At 41.4% G+C, this 18279-nt stretch overlaps 2 protein-coding genes across 5 annotated transcripts in view; one reads left to right on the plus strand and one right to left on the minus strand.

The window, feature by feature from the left end:
• The window catches only part of tmtc3 (transmembrane O-mannosyltransferase targeting cadherins 3), a 65124-nt gene extending 63164 nt beyond the window's left edge, over positions 1–1960 (minus strand). Inside the window, exon 1 of the mRNA XM_061969346.2 lies at positions 1867–1960. The gene's annotated coding sequence lies outside the window, so the exon portion shown is untranslated. The remainder of the gene's footprint in view (positions 1–1866) is intronic.
• A 7996-nt stretch (positions 1961–9956) lies between these two features.
• Positions 9957–18279, plus strand: part of cep290 (centrosomal protein 290) — a 100439-nt gene continuing 92116 nt past the window's right edge. For 3 of the 4 annotated variants that reach the window (XM_061970401.2, XM_072913898.1, XM_072913896.1), the window contains exon 1: positions 9961–10098. The gene's annotated coding sequence lies outside the window, so the exon portion shown is untranslated. Of the gene's footprint in view, positions 10099–18279 lie in introns of all 4 variants that reach the window. The other variant, XM_072913895.1, reaches the window with a different exon arrangement.

Consider the following 18279-nt stretch of genomic DNA (forward strand, 5'->3'; position numbering starts at 1 on the left):
CTGAAATAAATCAAGTTTTTCCAAAATATTCTAATTTACTGGCTTTTACCTGTATAGTAGGTTGATTGGCAACACTAAATTGGCCCTAGTGTGTGAATGTTGTCTGTCTATCTGTGTTGGCCCCGCGATGAGGTGGCGACTTGTCCAGGGTGTACCCCGCCTTCCGCCTGATTGTAGCTCCAAAGCCCCCCGCGACCCTGAAGGGAATAAGTGGTAGAAAATGGATGGATGGATGGATATATATATATATACACGTTTCCAGTGAGGGTTGGACTCCGCCAAGGCTGCCCTTTGTCACCGATTCTGTTCATAACTTTTATGGACAGAATTTCTAGGCGCAGTCAAGGCGTTGAGGGGATCCGGTTTGGTGGGTGCAGGATTAGGTCTCTGCTTTTTGCAGATGATTTGGTCTTGATGGCTTCATCTGGCCAAGATCTTCAGCTCTCACTGGATCGGTTCGCAGCTGAGTGTGAAGCGACTGGGATGAGAATCAGCACCTCCAAGTCCGAGTCCATGGTTCTCGCCCGGAAAAGGGTGGAGTGCCATCTCCGGGTTGGGGAGGAGATCTTGCCCCAAGTGGAGGAGTTCAAGTACCTCGGAGTCTTGTTCACGAGTGAGGGAAGAGTGGATCGTGAGATCGACAGGCGGATCGGTGCGGCGTCTTCAGTAATGCGGACGCTGTATCGATCCGTTGTGGTGAAGAAGGAGCTGAGCCGGAAGGCAAAGCTCTCAATTTACCGGTCGATCTACGTTCCCATCCTCACCTATGGTCATGAGCTTTGGGTTATGACCGAAAGGACAAGATCACGGGTACAAGCGGCCGAAATGAGTTTCCTCCGCCGGGTGGCGGGGCTCTCCCTTAGAGATAGGGTGAGAAGCTCTGTCATTCGGGGGGAGCTCAAAGTAAAGCCGCTGCTCCTCCGCATCGAGAGGAGCCAGATGAGGTGGTTCGGGCATCTGGTCAGGATGCCACCCGAGCGCCTCCCTAAGGAGGTGTTTAGGGCATGTCCGACCGGTAGGAGGCCACGAGGAAGACCCAGGACACGTTGGGAAGACTATGTCTCCCGGCTGGCCTGGGAACGCCTCGGGATCCCCCGGGAGGAGCTGGACGAAGTGGCTGGGGAGAGGGAAGTCTGGGCTTCCCTGCTTAGGCTGCTGCCCCCGCGACCCGACCTCGGATAAGCGGAAGAAGATGGATGGATGGATGGATATATATATATATAAGAAATACTTTAATTTCAGTGAATTCTAGCTATAAATATACTCCTCCCCCTCAACCCCGCCGCCCTCCCCCCAACCAATCTCCTGAATTCGGAGATCTCAAGGTTGGCAAGTATGGGGAGGTCTGGGCTTCCCTGCTTAGGCTGCTGCCCCCGCGACCCGACCGGGAAAAATGGATGGATGGATGGATTTTAGTCATGTCCCAACAAAGTGTCGCCCTATTTTGAATACACAGACAAAAGAAAGCTGTAAAGCGAAAGGCGGACGTGAATAAAGAAGAGATGTTGAGTTGAAAAGGTGACTTATTTCAACTTGACAGTCGCAAAGAGGGCGGAACTCTCCTCGTAGCTTGCAGGGAGCACCTACCCTTCATCTCCTTAGTTTTACGTCTTCTTCGCTCTTCCTATCAACTCATGTTCCGCAAGGAATCAAACGGACTAACTTGTGCACATACATATCGTCAATAATTGTGCACACAATGATGATAAATAAACCGCAGCAGCTTTAACGTTAGCTCGCTAGTAGGAGTTACTTTTGCACATGCAGCGAGTTAGCCTGGCAATACTTTTGTGACGCGACAGACACCGTCCTGCTGAAGTGTAGTGTACGTTATCTTGCCGAAGTGCAGTGTCAGTGACAACATACCGTATCCTTGCAATAACAGCTTGTAATCGCAGATGTGACAGAAAAGAAATATTAGTGCAAACAAGCACGCACCAACCCGCTTCCGGCTACTGCGTGCGCATGCGCACTGCTCAGCTCGATCACTTCCGGTGCAAACATGTTTATTTTGTTTCGACTCATGTACAACAATTTCACTTTTTCATCCCCATTCTCTATAGAAGAGATCCATTTTTTTTTAAATAAACGACTCTAACGTAGAAATGTTTGTCAACATTATTATGCTCCAGGCACATTTTTTTTTCTACATAAATGCAGAGGTGGGTAGTAACGCGCTACATTTACTCCGTTACATCTACTTGAGTAACTTTTGGGATAAATTGTACTTCTAAGAGTAGTTTTAATGCAACATACTTTTACTTTTACTTAAGTATATTTATAGAGAAGGAACGCTACTTTTACTCCGTTACTTTTATCTACATTCAGCTCGCTACTCGCTACCAGAGGTGGGTAGAGTAGCCAGAAATTGTACTCAAGTAAGAGTACTGTTACTTTAGAGATTTATTACTCAAGTAAAAGTAATGAGTAGTCACCCAAATATTTACTTGAGTAAAAGTAAAAAGTATGTTGTGAAAAAACTACTCAAGTACTGAGTAACTGATGAGTAACATACACACACATATCATATATATATATATATATATATATATATATACACTACCGTTCAAAAGTTTGGGGTCACATTGAAATGTCCTTATTTTTGAAGGAAAAGCACTGTACTTTTCAATGAAGATAACTTTAAACTAGTCTTAACTTTAAAGAAATACACTCTATACATTGCTAATGTGGTAAATGACTATTCTAGCTGCAAATGTCTGGTTTTTGGTGCAATATCTACATAGGTGTATAGAGGCCCATTTCCAGCAACTATCACTCCAGTGTTCTAATGGTACAATGTGTTTGCTCATTGGCTCAGAAGGCTAATTGATGATTAGAAAACCCTTGTGCAATCATGTTCACACATCTGAAAACAGTTTAGCGCGTTACAGAAGCTACAAAACTGACCTTCCTTTGAGCAGATTGAGTTTCTGGAGCATCACATTTGTTGGGTCAATTAAACGCTCAAAATGGCCAGAAAAAGAGAACTTTCATCTGAAACTCGACAGTCTATTCTTGTTCTTAGAAATGAAGGCTATTCCATGCGAGAAATTGCTAAGAAATTGAAGATTTCCTACAAGGGTGTGTTCTACTCCCATCAGAGGACAGCACAAACAGGCTCTAACCAGAGTAGAAAAAGAAGCGGGAGGCCGCGTTGCACAACTGAGCAAGAAGATAAGTACATTAGAGTCTTTAGTTTGAGAAACAGACGCCTCACCGGTCCCCAACTGGCATCTTCATTAAATAGTACCCGCAAAACACCAGTGTCAACATCTACAGTGAAGAGGCGGCTGCGGGATTCTGGGCTTCATGGCAGAGTGGCAAAGAAAAAGCCATATCTGAGACTGGCCAATAAAAGAAAAAGATTAAGATGGGCAAAAGAACACAGACATTGGACAGAGGAAGACTGGAAAAAAGTGTTGTGGACGGATGAAACCAAGTTTGAGGTGTTTGGATCACAAAGAAGAACGTTTGTGAGACGCAGAACAACTGAAAAGATGCTGGAAGAATGCCTGACGCCATCTGTTAAGCATGGTGGAGGTAATGTGATAGTCTGAGGTTGCTTTGGTGCTGGTAAGGTGGGAGATTTGTACAGGGTAAAAGGGATTCTGAATAAGGAAGGCTATCATTCCATTTTGCAACGCCATACCATACCCAGTGGACAGCGCTTGATTGGAGCCAATTTCATCCTACAAAAGGACAATGACCCAAAACACACCTCCAAATTGTGCAAGAACTATTTAGAGAAGAAGCAGGCAGCTGGTATTCTATCGGTAATGGAGTGGCCAGCGCAGTCACCAGATCTGAACCCCATTGAGCTGTTGTGGGAGCAGCTTGACCGTATGGTACGCAAGAAGTGCCCATCCAACCAATCCAACTTGTGGGAGCTGCTTCTAGAAGCGTGGGGTGCAATTTCTCCAGATTACCTCAACAAATTAACAGCTAGAATGCCAAAGGTGTGCAATGCTGTAATTGCTGCAAATGGAGGATTCTTTGACGAAAGCAAAGTTTGATGTAAAAAAAATCTTATTTCAAATACAAATAATTATTTCTAACCTTGTCAATGTCTTGACTCTATTTTCTATTCATTTCACAACGTATGGTGGTGAATAAGTGTGACTTTTCATGGAAAACACAAAGTTGTTTGGGTGACCCCAAACTTTTGAACGGTAGTGTATATATACATATACATTGATATATACAGTATATCATTTATATTTATTTATTTTGCCGTTTTTGTTTACATGTTAAAGGTGTTTTAATGAATATACATGCATGTTTAACACATATAGATTCCTTTCTTTCATCCATCCATCCATTTTCTACCACTTATTCCCTTCGGGGTCGCAGGGATTCTGATGACTTGCATTGATTGTAATCAGACAGCAGTGCTTAACGTCCACGTTTTCAAATGCAGGAGAAAAAAAGTTCCTCCTTTCTGTCTAATACCACATGAAAGTGGTTGGTTTTTGGCATCTTATTTGTCCAGCTTCCATATTCGTTTTCACACACTTTACAAGAAATACATTGGCGGCAAATTCCATAGCTTGCTAGCTTGTTTGCGCTGGCTTTCGGAGACTCTTATTTTGAAAGCGCAGGCGCGATGGAGCGGCACTTTTATTGTGAAGACAGGAACTGTGCAGTCAGTCTTTAGGCTTGTGACAGGATGTACGTTTGAAATAAAAAAAGTGTCTTTTTTCCTTCACACTTTTGATTGATTGATTGAAACTTGTATTATTAGATTGCACAGTACAGTATATATTCCGTACAATTGACCACTAAATGGTAACACCCCAATAAGTTTTTCAACTTGTTTAAGTCAGGTCATGTGACCGCCTTGCTCTGTTTGATTGGTCCAACGTCACCAGTGACTGCATCTGATTGGTGGAACGGAGTCAAACGTCACTAGTGACTGCATTTTATTGGTGGAACGGAGTGAAACGTCACCAGTAAGGCAGGCACTTTGAAGGTCTGTCTGACAGACCAAAACAAACAAAGCGTGCATTAACAGATGGATAAAAATTAGTAGCGAGTAGCGAGCTGAATGTAGATAAAAGTAGCGGAGTAAAAGTAGCGTTTCTTCTCTATAAATATACTCAAGTAAAAGTAAAAGTAAGTTGCATTAAAACTACTTTTAGAAGTACAATTTATCCCAAAAGTTACTCAAGTAGATGTAACGGAGTAAATGTAGCGCGTTACTACCCACCTCTGCTCGCTACTAATTTTTATCGATCTGTTAATGCACGCTTTGTTTGTTTTGGTCTGTCAGACAGACCTTCAAAGTGCCTGCCTTACAGGTGACGTTTCACTTCGTTCCACCAATCAGATGCAGTCACTGGTGACGTTGGACCAATCAAACAGAGCCAGGTGGTCACATGACCTGACTTAAACAAGTTGAAAAACTTATTGGGGTGTTACCATTTAGTGGTCAATTGTACGGAATGTGTACTGTACTGTGCAATCTACTAATAAAAGTTCCAATGAATCAATCAAAAGTGTGAAGGAAAAAATACACTTTTTTTATTTCAACCGTACATCCCGTCAAAAGCCTCAAGACTGACCGCACATGAGGACGTTCCTGTCTTCACAATAAAAGTGTCGCTCCATCGCGCCTGCGCTTTCAAAACAAGAGTCTCCGAAAGCCAGCGCAAACAAGCTAGCAAGCTACGGAGTTTGACGCCAATATATTTCTTGTAAAGTGTATAAAAACGAATATGGAAGCTGGACAAATAGGATGCCAAAAACCTACCACTTTCATGTGGTATTAGACAGAAAGGAGGAACTTTTCTTCTCCTCCATTTGAAAACTTGGACATTATCATCACTACTGTCTGATTACAATCAATGCAAGTCATCAGAATCAGGTAATACACCAACTTATATTCTAGTCTTCATGAAAGAAAGGAATCTATATGTTAAACATGCATGTATATTCATTAAAACACATTTAACATGTAAACAAAAACAGCAAAATAAATACATATAAATGATATACTGTATATATCAATGTATATGTATGTATATATATATATATATATATATGAGTGTGTATGTTACTCATCAGTTACTCAGTACTTGAGTAGTTTTTTCACAACATACTTTTTACTTTTACTCAAGTAAATATTTGGGTGACTACTCCTTACTTTTACTTGAGTAATAAATCTCTAAAGTAACAGTACTCTTACTTGAGTACAATTTCTGGCTACTCTACCCACCTCTGCATAAATGTCGATTTATGAAAGTAAGGCCTACATTTTCTAATTGGCTTAATGGTTTACAATTATCAATCAAATCTTGGAGAATGATTAAGAGTACAAAAGCCCTTAAAGTTATATATTTGATAAAAGCATTTAAAGTAATTTAGGTAGAGGAGAAAATATAACCTTAGAGGAAAATCTAATTTAAAACATTTGTATGCACGTACAACACATAGAACTAGGGATGTCCGATAATGGCTTTTTGCCGATATCCAATATTCCGATATTGACCAAACCCGATATCAACCGATACCAATATATATAGTCGTGGAATTAACACATTATTATGCCTAATTTGGACAACCAGGTATGGTGAAGATAAGGTCCTTTTTACGAATAAAATATATTATAAACTGCTACAGGAAAATACCAACTAAACAGGAAAAGCCACCGAAATAGGAGCGCAAATAACAACAATAACTAAAACACAGAAAAAACCTCAAAAACCTCAAAATAAGTCAGGGCGTGATGTGACAGGTGGTGAGAGTGCACCTACTTAACAGTTAGAGATGCTACCTCAGTAGAAACATTTAAGTCCCATCTCAAAACTCATTTGTATACTCTAGCCTTTGAATAGCCCCCCTTTTTTAGACCAGTTGATCTGCCGTTTCTTTTCTTTTCTCCTCTGCTCCCCCCTATCCCTTGTGGAGGGGAAGACACACAGATCCGGTGGCCATGGATGGGGTGCTGGCTGTCCGGGGTCGGGACCCGGGGTGGACCGCTCGCCTGTATATCGGTTGGGAACATCTCTGCGCTGCTGACCCGTCTCCGCTCGGGATGGTTTCCTGCTGACCCCACTGTGGACTGGACTCTTACTGTTATGCTGGATCCACTATGGACTGGACTCTCACAATATTATGTTAGACCCACTCGACATCCATTGCATTCGGTCTCCCTAGAGGGGGGGGGTTACCCACATATGCGGTCCTCTCCAAGGTTTCTCATAGTCATTCACATCGACGTCCCACTGGGGTGAGTTTTTCCTTGCCCTTATGTGGGCTATACCGAGGATGTCGTTGTGGCTTGTGCAGCCCTTTGAGACACTTGTGATTTAGGGCTATATAAATAAACATTGATTGATTGATTGATTGATTGATTGATTGATACTTTGAGACAAGAGTTATAGTGAAGCATGGTTGTTATGGTTTGAGTCATACTTGCCAACCCTCCCGAATTTTCCGGGAGACTCCCGAAATTCAGCGCCTCTCCCGAAAACCTCCCGGGACAAATATTCTCCCGAAAATCTCCCGATTTTCAGGCGGAGCAGGAGGCCACGCCCCCTCCAGCTTCATGCGGACCTGAGTGAGGACAGCCTTTTTTCACACGGGAGGACAACAGGGTGACAAGAACTAAATCATCCAGATGAGAGTTAAATTGTATTATTATGTTTATCTTACCTAAAAATAAATATATTTATCCATTTAAAAAAAAAAAAACTAAATACATTTTTACTATATTTTGCTAAAAACATCAAAATTAATTGTATTTTTATTTGTATTTTTTCTGACTCCTTATTACATCCAGCCATAGAATTATACATTAAAATAAAGATATTTGAAATAATTAATTTTAAATGATCATAATAATTCATTTAAAATGACCATATTTAATTATTAAAATAATTGCTTGTTTATCAACAACTTTAGCATTTTATTCATTACATTTAGAAGCTCTCAGAAGCCAAGTTATGTTATATTCCTTAAGATTTATTTATGCAAGTTTTAAGTATCAATTATCTAAACACAGTTTTGTTTGCATATTTTCAGGATGTAGATATATATATATATATATATATATATATATATATATATATATATATATATATATATATATATATATATATATATATATATTAGAGATGCGCGGTTTGCGGGCACAACCGCGGAGTCCGCGGATTATCCGCGGATCGGGCGGATGAAATTTAAAAAAATTAGATTTTATGCGCGGGTCGGGTCGGGTCGGGCGGTTGAAATAAAAAAAAAAAAGATTTTAAATAGATTCAGGCGGGTGGCAGTTAAACCAATTCGGAAATATATATACATAGTTAAATGTTGTTACCCACATACGAAAAACGAGCAGGCACCTGCAGCATATGCCACAACAGAAGAAAAAAAAAAGAAGAGATGGACACTTTTACGGAGCGGAGAAGGCCCCCGACGCCTCGCCGGGGTCCGGGACCGAGGCCCCTTCCCCCGAGAGGGCCCCACCGGGAGCCGTAGCTGAGGCGATCCGCGAGAAGGGCCCGACGCACGTCCAGGGTCACCCCCGCGCCCACCGCACCGACACCCCGCCTCGTCCGCCTTCGCCGCGGCCGGCGTCACGCGCAGCAGGTAAGCAGCTTACCTGCCCGCCACCCCCGTGGCCGGGGGCTCGTAACAGGGGTCACTCCGCGCGCTCCGCCCGCGCAGCTTACCTGCCCGCCACCCCTGTTGCCGGGGGCGCGTAACAGGGGTCACTCCGCGCGCAGTGCGCTCACGAAAGGGGTGGGGCTCACCCTGGTTGATATAGACAGCAGGACGGTGGCCATGGACGTCGGAACCCGCTAAGGAGTGTGTAACAACCCACCTGCCGAATCAACTAGCCCTGAAATTGGATGGCGCTGGAACGTTGGGCCCATACCCGGCCGTCGCCGGCAGCGAGACGCGCTTGGAGGTGCGCTCAGCGCGGCTCCCATATGATTGCGCACTGGTGTGCGTCTGGGTCGTGACAGCGTGGCCCGCGAATGTCTGTGCTGCATTGGATCAGTCTCCTTTCTTTAACAGGCAAAAGCTTTATAACCTCACTAATGCCTTGCATCGTCTATATTAGATATATAACAACGGGCGGGTGCGGGCGGATGGCGGGCGGGTGCGGTTCTGATCAAATGTTACACCGGGTGGATGGCGGATGGTTGACGACTTTCTGATGCGGTTGCGGATGAAATAATTGCCTATCCGCGCATCTCTAATATATATATATATATATATATATATATATATATATATATATATATATATATATATATATATATATCACAATAGTGGTAATAAAAGATGCAACCTATGCTTGAAAGAGAAACTGTTTATTATTTACCGTCCAGACCTGTCATCCCTCAACAAGCGCAGCGAAATTGTAACAGCATGCCGCCATAGACGGAAACACCTCCTAGGTAACACATGAGCCAATCACCACGCCCCTAGGCCAGCCTGTACCCACCCACTCTGTGCCCTATATAAACCATGGTATGCGAATGCTCCCATTAAAATCTCCTGACGATTGAGGGTACCCCCCCTCATGAAACAGGCCTGTAGAGATGAAATAGTCTTGTGATTTTTTCCCACACATACATATATATATATATATATATATATATATATATATATATATGTATGAAATACTTGACTTGGTGAATTCTAGCTGTCAATATACTCCTCCCCTCTTAACCCCACCCCCGACCACGCCCCCACCCCCCACCTCCCGAAATCGGAGGTCTCAAGGTTGGCAAGTATGGTTTGAATTCATATCCAACAATTGCAAAAACGACTTTTTATTGTCAATATCGACTGCTGAGTTCAATTTTTCAACGATTTCTGCTGGTTGTGTGCCTCGGGATTTTTTCAAAGAAGAAAATGTGCCTTGGCTCAAAAAAATGTTGAAAAACACCGTTTTAAATAACCACCCTGACGGTGGCGCACTTAGGCGCCAGATGGCGACATACAATTTCCGGTAGACCTAAAAAGCGTAGAAGAAGAACAGCAGGAAGAAGAAATGAACAATCATACAAAAAATGGAAAGTTCTCGTCGCCTACTTTCATATTTTGGATAAAGAAGTGTTTTCTTTGAACGTTTCTACACCTGCAAAGGTAGGTGACGCCTGGCCGGTTGTAACATGTTCAACGTCCACCAAAAGCGGTAAACTTCACGAGTGTTGATAAATACAAATGAGAATGTTCATGTTTGCTGAATTATTAGGATGTGCTAAGTTAGAGGACACAATGTTCCACAATGAAGCCTTTAATGTTCAGTCAGATAGAATCATCTGATTGTTTATCAACAACAGAATACACAATGACCTTATATGACAAAAATAATGTCCTTTTAGTATATCATTACAAATATAATTCCATCAATTAATACCAGAGGTGGGTAGAGTAGCCAGAAATTGTACTCAAGTAAGAGTACTGTTACTTTAGAGATTTATTACTCAAGTAAAAGTAAGGAGTAGTCACCCAAATATTTACTTGAGTAAAAGTAAAAAGTATGTTGTGAAAAAACTACTCAAGTACTGAGTAACTGATGAGTAACATACACACACATATCATATATATACATACATACACACAAACATATATATATATATTTATAAACACACACACACACACACACATATATATATATATACATACACACACATATATATATATATATATATATATATATATATATATATATATATATATATATACACACACACACACATATATATATATATATACACATATATATATATATATATATATATACATACATTGATATATACAGTATATAATTTATATTTATTTATTTTGCCTTTTTTGTTTGCATGTTAAAGGTGTTTTAATGAATATACATGCATGTTTAACACATATAGATTCCTTTCTTTCATGAAGACAAGAATATAAGTTGGTGTATTACCTGATTCTGATGACTTGCATTGATTGGAATCGGACAGTAGCGCTGATAACGTCCACGTTTTCAAATAGAGGAGAAAAAAAAGTTCCTCCTTTCTGTCTAATACCACATGAAAGTGGTTGGTTTTTGGCATCTTATTTGTCCAGCTTCCATATTCGTTTTTATACACTTTACAAGAAATACATTGGCGGCAAACTCCGTAGCTTGCTAGCTTGTTTGCGCTGGCTTTCGGAGACTCTTATTTTGAAAGCGCAGGCGCGATGGAGCGGCACTTTTATTGTGAAGACAGGAACTGTGCAGTCAGTCTTTAGGCTTTTGACGGGATGTACGGTTGAAATGGAAAAGGGTCTTTTTTCCTTCACACTTTTGATTGATTGGAACTTTTATTAGTACCGGTAGATTGCACAGTACAGTACATATTCCGTACAAATGACCACTAAATGGTAACACCCGAATAAGTTTTTCAACTTGTTTAAGTCAGGTCATGTGACTCCTGGCTCTGTTTGATTGGTCCAACGTCACCAGTGACTGCATCTGATTGGTGGAACGGAGTGAACGTCACCAGTGACTGTATTTGTTGAAACGCAGGCACTTTGAAGGTCTGTCTGACAGACCAAAACAAACAAAGCGTGCATTAACAGATCGATAAAAATTAGTAGCGAGTAGCGAGCTGAATGTAGATAAAAGTAGCAGAGTAAAAGTAGCGTTCCTTCTCTATAAATATACTCAAGTAAAAGTAAAAGTATGTTGCATTAAAACTACTCTTAGAAGTACAATTTATCCCAAAAGTTACTCAAGTAGATGTAACGGAGTAAATGTAGCGCGTTACTACCCACCTCTGATTAATACCCAAGCAAAGTAAAATATATATATCTGTATATCCTAGGGCAGGGGTCGGCAACCTTTACCACACAAAGAGCCATTTTGACCCGTTTCCACAAATTAAAGAAAACAATGGGAGCCACAAAACTCTTTTGAAATTTAAAATGAAATGACACTACATACAAAGTTTTTTTTTTGCTTTGTGCTATGTATAAACCAGGGGTCTCAGACACGCGGCCCGCACCTTAATATGGAAATGTAATGTTAGTGCGGCCCGCGAGTTTTATATGAAGGGCACTTGACAGCGTCACACCTGCCAACCCTCCCGATTTTTCCGGTAGACTCCCGAATTTCAGGGAAACTATTCTCTCGAATGTACAGGTAAAAGCCAGTAAATTAGAATATTTTGAAAAACTTGATTTATTTCAGTAATTGCATTCAAAAGGTGTAACTTGTACATTATATTTATTCATTGCACACAGACTGATGCATTCAAATGTTTATTTCATTTAATTTTGATGATTTGAAGTGGCAACAAATGAAAATCCAAAATTCCGTGTGTCACAAAATTAAAATATTACTTAAGGCTAATACAAAAAAGGGATTTTTAGAAATGTTGGCCAACTGAAAAGTATGAAAATGAAAAATATGAGCATGTACAATACTCAATACTTGGTTGGAGCTCCTTTTGCCTCAATTACTGCGTTAATGCGGCGTGTCATGGAGTCGATGAGTTTCTGGCACTGCTCAGGTGTTATGAGAGCCCAGGTTGCTCTGATAGTGGCCTTCAACTCTTCTGCGTTTTGGGGTCTGGCATTCTGCATCTTCCTTTTCACAATACCCCACAGATTTTCTATGGGGCTAAGGTCAGGGGAGTTGGCGGGCCAATTTAGAACAGAAATACCATGGTCCGTAAACCAGGCACGGGTAGATTTTGCTCTGTGTGCAGGCGCCAAGTCCTGTTGGAACTTGAAATCTCTATCTCCATAGAGCAGGTCAGCAGCAGGAAGCATGAAGTGCTCTAAAACTTGCTGGTAGACGGCTGCGTTGACCCTGGATCTCAGGAAACAGAGTGGACCGACACCAGCAGATGACATGGCACCCCAAACCATCACCCAACCATGCAAATTTTGCATTTCCTTTGGAAATCGAGGTCCCAGAGTCTGGAGGAAGACAGGAGAGGCACAGGATCCACGTTGCCTGAAGTCTAGTGTAAAGTTTCCACCATCAGTGATGGTTTGGGGTGTCATGTCATCTGCTGGTGTCGGTCCACTCTGTTTCCTGAGATCCAGGGTCAACGCAGCCGTCAACCAGCAAGTTTTAGAGCACCAATTTTTACCTGTATGCTGATTTTCACCCAAACAACAATAATAAGGGCGTGCCGTGATGTCACTACCTTTAGCGCCCTCTACGGCTTGAACAAACAGCTTGCCAGCCCAGTTACGTGTTATATGAGGCTTCTGCAGACACACATAAGTGAATGCATGCATACTTGGTTAACAGCCATACAGATCACACTGAGAGTGGCGATATAAACAACTTTAACACTCTTACTAATATGCGCCACACTGTGAACCCACACCAAACAAGAATGACAAACACATTTCGGGAGAACATCCGCATCGTAACACAACAGAACAAATACCCAGAATCCCATGCATCCCTAACTCTTCCGGGCTACTTTATACACCCCCGCTACCACCAAAGCCCGCCACCGCAACCCTGCCCCCCCACACATCAACAACACCCCCCACCCCCCGTGCGTAGATTGAGGTGGGCGGGGTTTGGTGGTAGCAGGGTGTGTAATGTAGCCCGGAAGAGTTAGGGATGCATGGGATTCTGGGTATTTGTTCTGTTGTGTTTTCTTTCTTTCTTTCTTTAGTTTATTTCGAACATGAACACACTTACATCATAATACATCACACAATTTCATATCATTTCATTTTACATCATGCCCGAAAAGGAGTAGGAAGAAGCAAAGCTTATTTAATCCTACCCCTTTCCCACTTCAAAGCGTTTACAAATATATAGAATCATTTACTGACCTTTTTATATAATAAAATAACATCTATGAATTAGTATACAACAGTTTTGTAATATGTAATTAATTAATTAATTCAGTCATTATTAACATACTGAGATGAAGAATATCTTATTTTCAATAAGGTTGAAAGTATTTCTCATAATTCTTCTTTTTTGTACTCTGTAAGCACTATTATTTTGAACAACCTCTTAAACTGGATCATATCAGTACAATTTTTAACTTCTTTACTTAATCCATTCCATCATTTAATTCCACATACTGATATGCTAAAAGTTTTAAGTGTTGTACGTGCATATAAATGTTTTAAATTATTTTTTCCTCTAAGGTTATATTTCTCCTCTTTAGTTGAGAAGAATTGTTGTACATTCTTTGGTAGCAGGTTATAGTTTGCTTTGTACATCATTTTAGCTGTTTGCAATTTTACCAAATCACCAAACTTTAATATTTCTGACTTAATAAATAAAGGGTTTGTGTGTTCTCTATATCCAACATTATGTATTATTCTAACTGATCTTTTTTGTAACACGGTTAGCGAATGTAGCGCACATTTGTAGTTATTTCCCCATATTTCTGCACAATAACTCAGATATGGTAACACTAGCGAGCAGTAGAGAATATGTAGTGATTTTTGGCCCAGGACATATTTTGCTTTATTCATAATTGAAATGTTTTTTGCCTCCTTGTTTATGTTGCGTTACGGTGTGGATGTTCTCCCGAAATGTGTTTGTCATTCTTGTTTGGTGTGGGTTCACAGTGTGGCGCATATTAGTAAGAGTGTTATAGTTGTTTATACGGCCACCGTCAGTGTGATCTGTATGGCTGTTGAACAAGTATGCCTTGCTGTCACTTAGTGTGTGAGCAGACAAAATGTGACTGGGCCGGCACGCTGTTTCTTAGGTGAAAAAGCGGACGCGACGACAGGTTGTAGAGGACGCAAAATGCAGTGCCATCACGGCACGCCCTCAATTTTGTTGTCCGGGTGAAAATCGGAGAATGTTTGCCCTGGGAGAGGCAGTGAAAACCGGAAGTCCCCGGGAAAAATCGGGAGGGTTGGCAAGAATGCAGCTGAGCCACATCAGAGCCGCGGGTTGCCGACCCCTGTCCTAGGGGTGTAACGGTACACAAACATTTCGGTTCGGTACGTACCTCGGTTTAGAGGCCACGGTTCGGTTCATTTTTGGTACAGTAAGAAAACAACAAAATATACATTTTTTTGGTTATTTATTTACCAAATTTGTAAACAATGGTTTTATCTTTTTATTGGGAACACTATAATAATTCTGCCCACGTTAATCAATATTAAAATGCCTCAAGATTAAATAAAATGACAAAACGTTTCTTCTACATATAAAAAGTGCAACATTAAACAGTTTCAAGTCAACTCGCCGTGCGTAATTTATTACAGCATTTGGGAAGCCTGTAGTTGATTTTTATTATGTAAATGTTATATTTTGATCAACATGCATACTTGCCAACCTTGAGACCTCCGATTTCGGGAGGTAGAGGGGTGGGGGGTGGGGCGGGGCGTGGTTAAGAGGGGAGGAGTATATTGACAGCTAGAATTCACCAAGTCAAGTATTTCAGATATATATATATCTACATCTTGAAAATATGCAAACAAAACTGTGTTTAGATACTTGATACTTCAAACTTGCATAAATATAACATGAATGTAACATAACTTGGCTTCTGAGAGCTTAAAAATGTAATGAATAAAATGCTAAAGTTGTTGATAAACAAGCAATTATTTTAATAATTAAATATGGTCATTTTAAATGAATTATTATGATAATTTAAAATTTATTATTTCAAATATGTTTATTTTTATGTACCAGTATAATTCTATGGCTGGATGTAATAAGGAGTCAGAAAAAAAGAAAGAAAAAAAAAAAAATACAATTAATTTTGATGTCTTTAGCAAAATATAGTAAAAATGTATTTAGTTATTTAGTTGTTTTTAAAAAAAATAAATTAATAAATATATTTATTTTTAGGTAAGATAAACATAATAATACAATTTATCTCTAGTCTGGATGATTTAGTTCTTGTCACCCTGTTGTCCTCCTGTTGTGAAAAAAGGCTGTCCTCACTCAGGTCCGCATGGAGCTGGAGGGGGCGTGGCCTCCAGCTCCGGCTGAAAATCGGGAGATTTTCGGGAGAATATTTGTCCCGGGAGGGTTTCGGGAGAAGCGCTGAATTTCGGGAGTCTCCCGGAAAATTCGGGAGGGTTGGCAAGTATGTCAACATGTGATAGCAGGGACCCTGCCATTCAAAACTAGGCTGCTGCATTTCTAATGATTAATGTAACTATTGCTGAAAAAATGGTACAATAGCAATAGGAGAGACTATCCATCCCTGAACACCATGGAGTTCATGTAGGCTTAATGATGCACTTACATTATTATATCAACTATCAGAGACAGAAACTCTTCATTTAACATAATGTCCTTTTTTGCTGCTTCAACACAGCTCAATCAACACAGAAAAAGGTAAAGTGAAATAACAGACAGACAGGGCTTTGCTGTCCGTAACACACACCGCAAAATGAGCTAACGTTACGCTAAAAGCGAATTAGCCTTCACCTCAAGCCAGGACTGCGAGCGAGCTGAACTGCCTTTAATATTTCTAGAAGGTCAACGGGCTCATAGTGATGTTACTAGTAGTTGACTGGGAGGTGTTTATTATCATTTGGGGAGAGTCCGCTGCCTGATGCTTACCTGCTAAACGCTAAGCACTGACTACATGCGCTCTGAATACGCACTGCTGATTGGCTGTTACCGCTCTGTGTGTAACCAATCAGATGGTTGTGTGGGTGGGACAATGCTGGGTGCTGTGTAGAGGACTGACAGAGACCGAGGCAGAAGGAAGCTGAGGCGGCTACTTAATATGTCCGTGTGGAAACTCGTTCGGTTCACCTCCGAACCGAACCGAACCGAAGCCCCCGTACCGAAACGGTTCAATACAAATACACGTACCGTTACACCCCTAGTATATCCACATACAGATATACCTTCAGTATATCTGTATGTGGAATAAAATAATGGAAAGCAATCAAACAATGTACTAATATGATCCACTTCAAGAAACTCAAACAAAGTACAAAGAAGAAGAACCACGATAAACATTCTGAATTTATTTCATCAATCCATCCGTTCATTTTCAAAATAATCTTACTCATCTCACCATATGAAATGTAACTTACTTCACCGAGTATTATTTATTGATTTATTTATTTATTTTTATTGTGATTACTTATGGAGTATATTGTGAATAAATTGAGAACAGGAAGTGAACAAAAGTTTTAGCAACTGTTATGTAAAAGAAAAGGGGGTGCTGCGAGTCGGCCAGTTGCTGGGGTAGTGACCTTGTTTGTCAGCATGTCTGTGATCTTCTTTTAATTCTTTTTTTTTAAATTTATTTATTTATTTATTTATTTATTTTATTTTTTTTAAATATATTTTATTAATATTATTTTTTTTATTTTTCCCCTCCCTCAGAGGGGGGGCTCGGCGGGGTGGTTGCTGGTTGTTCCATCTCCATCGTTGGGGTCCCTGCGGGTGGGGTGGGTGGTTCCCGTGGCCCTGTGCCTGGGTGGTCCTGCGGCGGCCGATTTGGGTGGGGTGGCCGGGGGCTGGCCTCGCCGCGCTCTCCGGGGGTGGGTGGGGGGGCTCGTGGGGGCCCGGTTGCCGGTGGGGCGGGGGCGGTCTTCCCGTCCGGTTGCGGGGAGTCTCTGGGTCCCTCGGGCGGGGCGTCTCGCCTTTCTGCCCGTGTGGGGTGTGGTCTCTCGCTGGCTTGGGGTCTGGCTGTCCCCTGCTTTTCTCGTGCCCTGTCCTCTGCCGGGTGCGTCTGTCTGCGGCCTGCTGCTGGCCCTTGTGGGCGGTACGGTGGGCCGGGCTCTGGGGTTCCTGTCGCTGGCCGGCTTGGCTGCGTGGGGGCGGTGGTCCCTGGTTCCCTGGGCACCACGCCTCCTGTTTGTGGGTTGGGCTCTCGGGGGTGATGGGGCCGTGCTCTGGCTCCCACGCACTCTGGGAGTCGAATGTATTGTACATGCAAATTCACATATGCTCACATACGTACATAGGTACCTACGCTCCCACATACATACACAAATACAGTACATATTTACCTACCTAATGTTCGTACATCCACACGCACATTCATACTGTACATATACATTCACTCTACAAACACATATACACATTCTGTACATATACATTCATTGTACAAACACATATACACATTCTGTACATATACAAGTACATATGCATACTTACACTCATGCACATAATCACGTTTCATCAAACATATATTAACGTTGTTGCCCTAGGGTAAACTGGGTGTAACACATGGCACACTGACAAAGCTTAACCTATTGTGACTATAACAATCTACAAGGTTAATATAGGTTGCTTCTCTTTCTCCCCCTCCATTTTTCTGCATTCTTTCGTATCTCAAGTTATCATTACGTATATGTATTGTTGCATTTAAACAACTGTATTGTTGATAA

Source organism: Nerophis lumbriciformis, linkage group LG10 (genome assembly GCF_033978685.3).
Source record: "Nerophis lumbriciformis linkage group LG10, RoL_Nlum_v2.1, whole genome shotgun sequence".
Lineage (NCBI taxonomy): Eukaryota > Metazoa > Chordata > Actinopteri > Syngnathiformes > Syngnathidae > Nerophis > Nerophis lumbriciformis.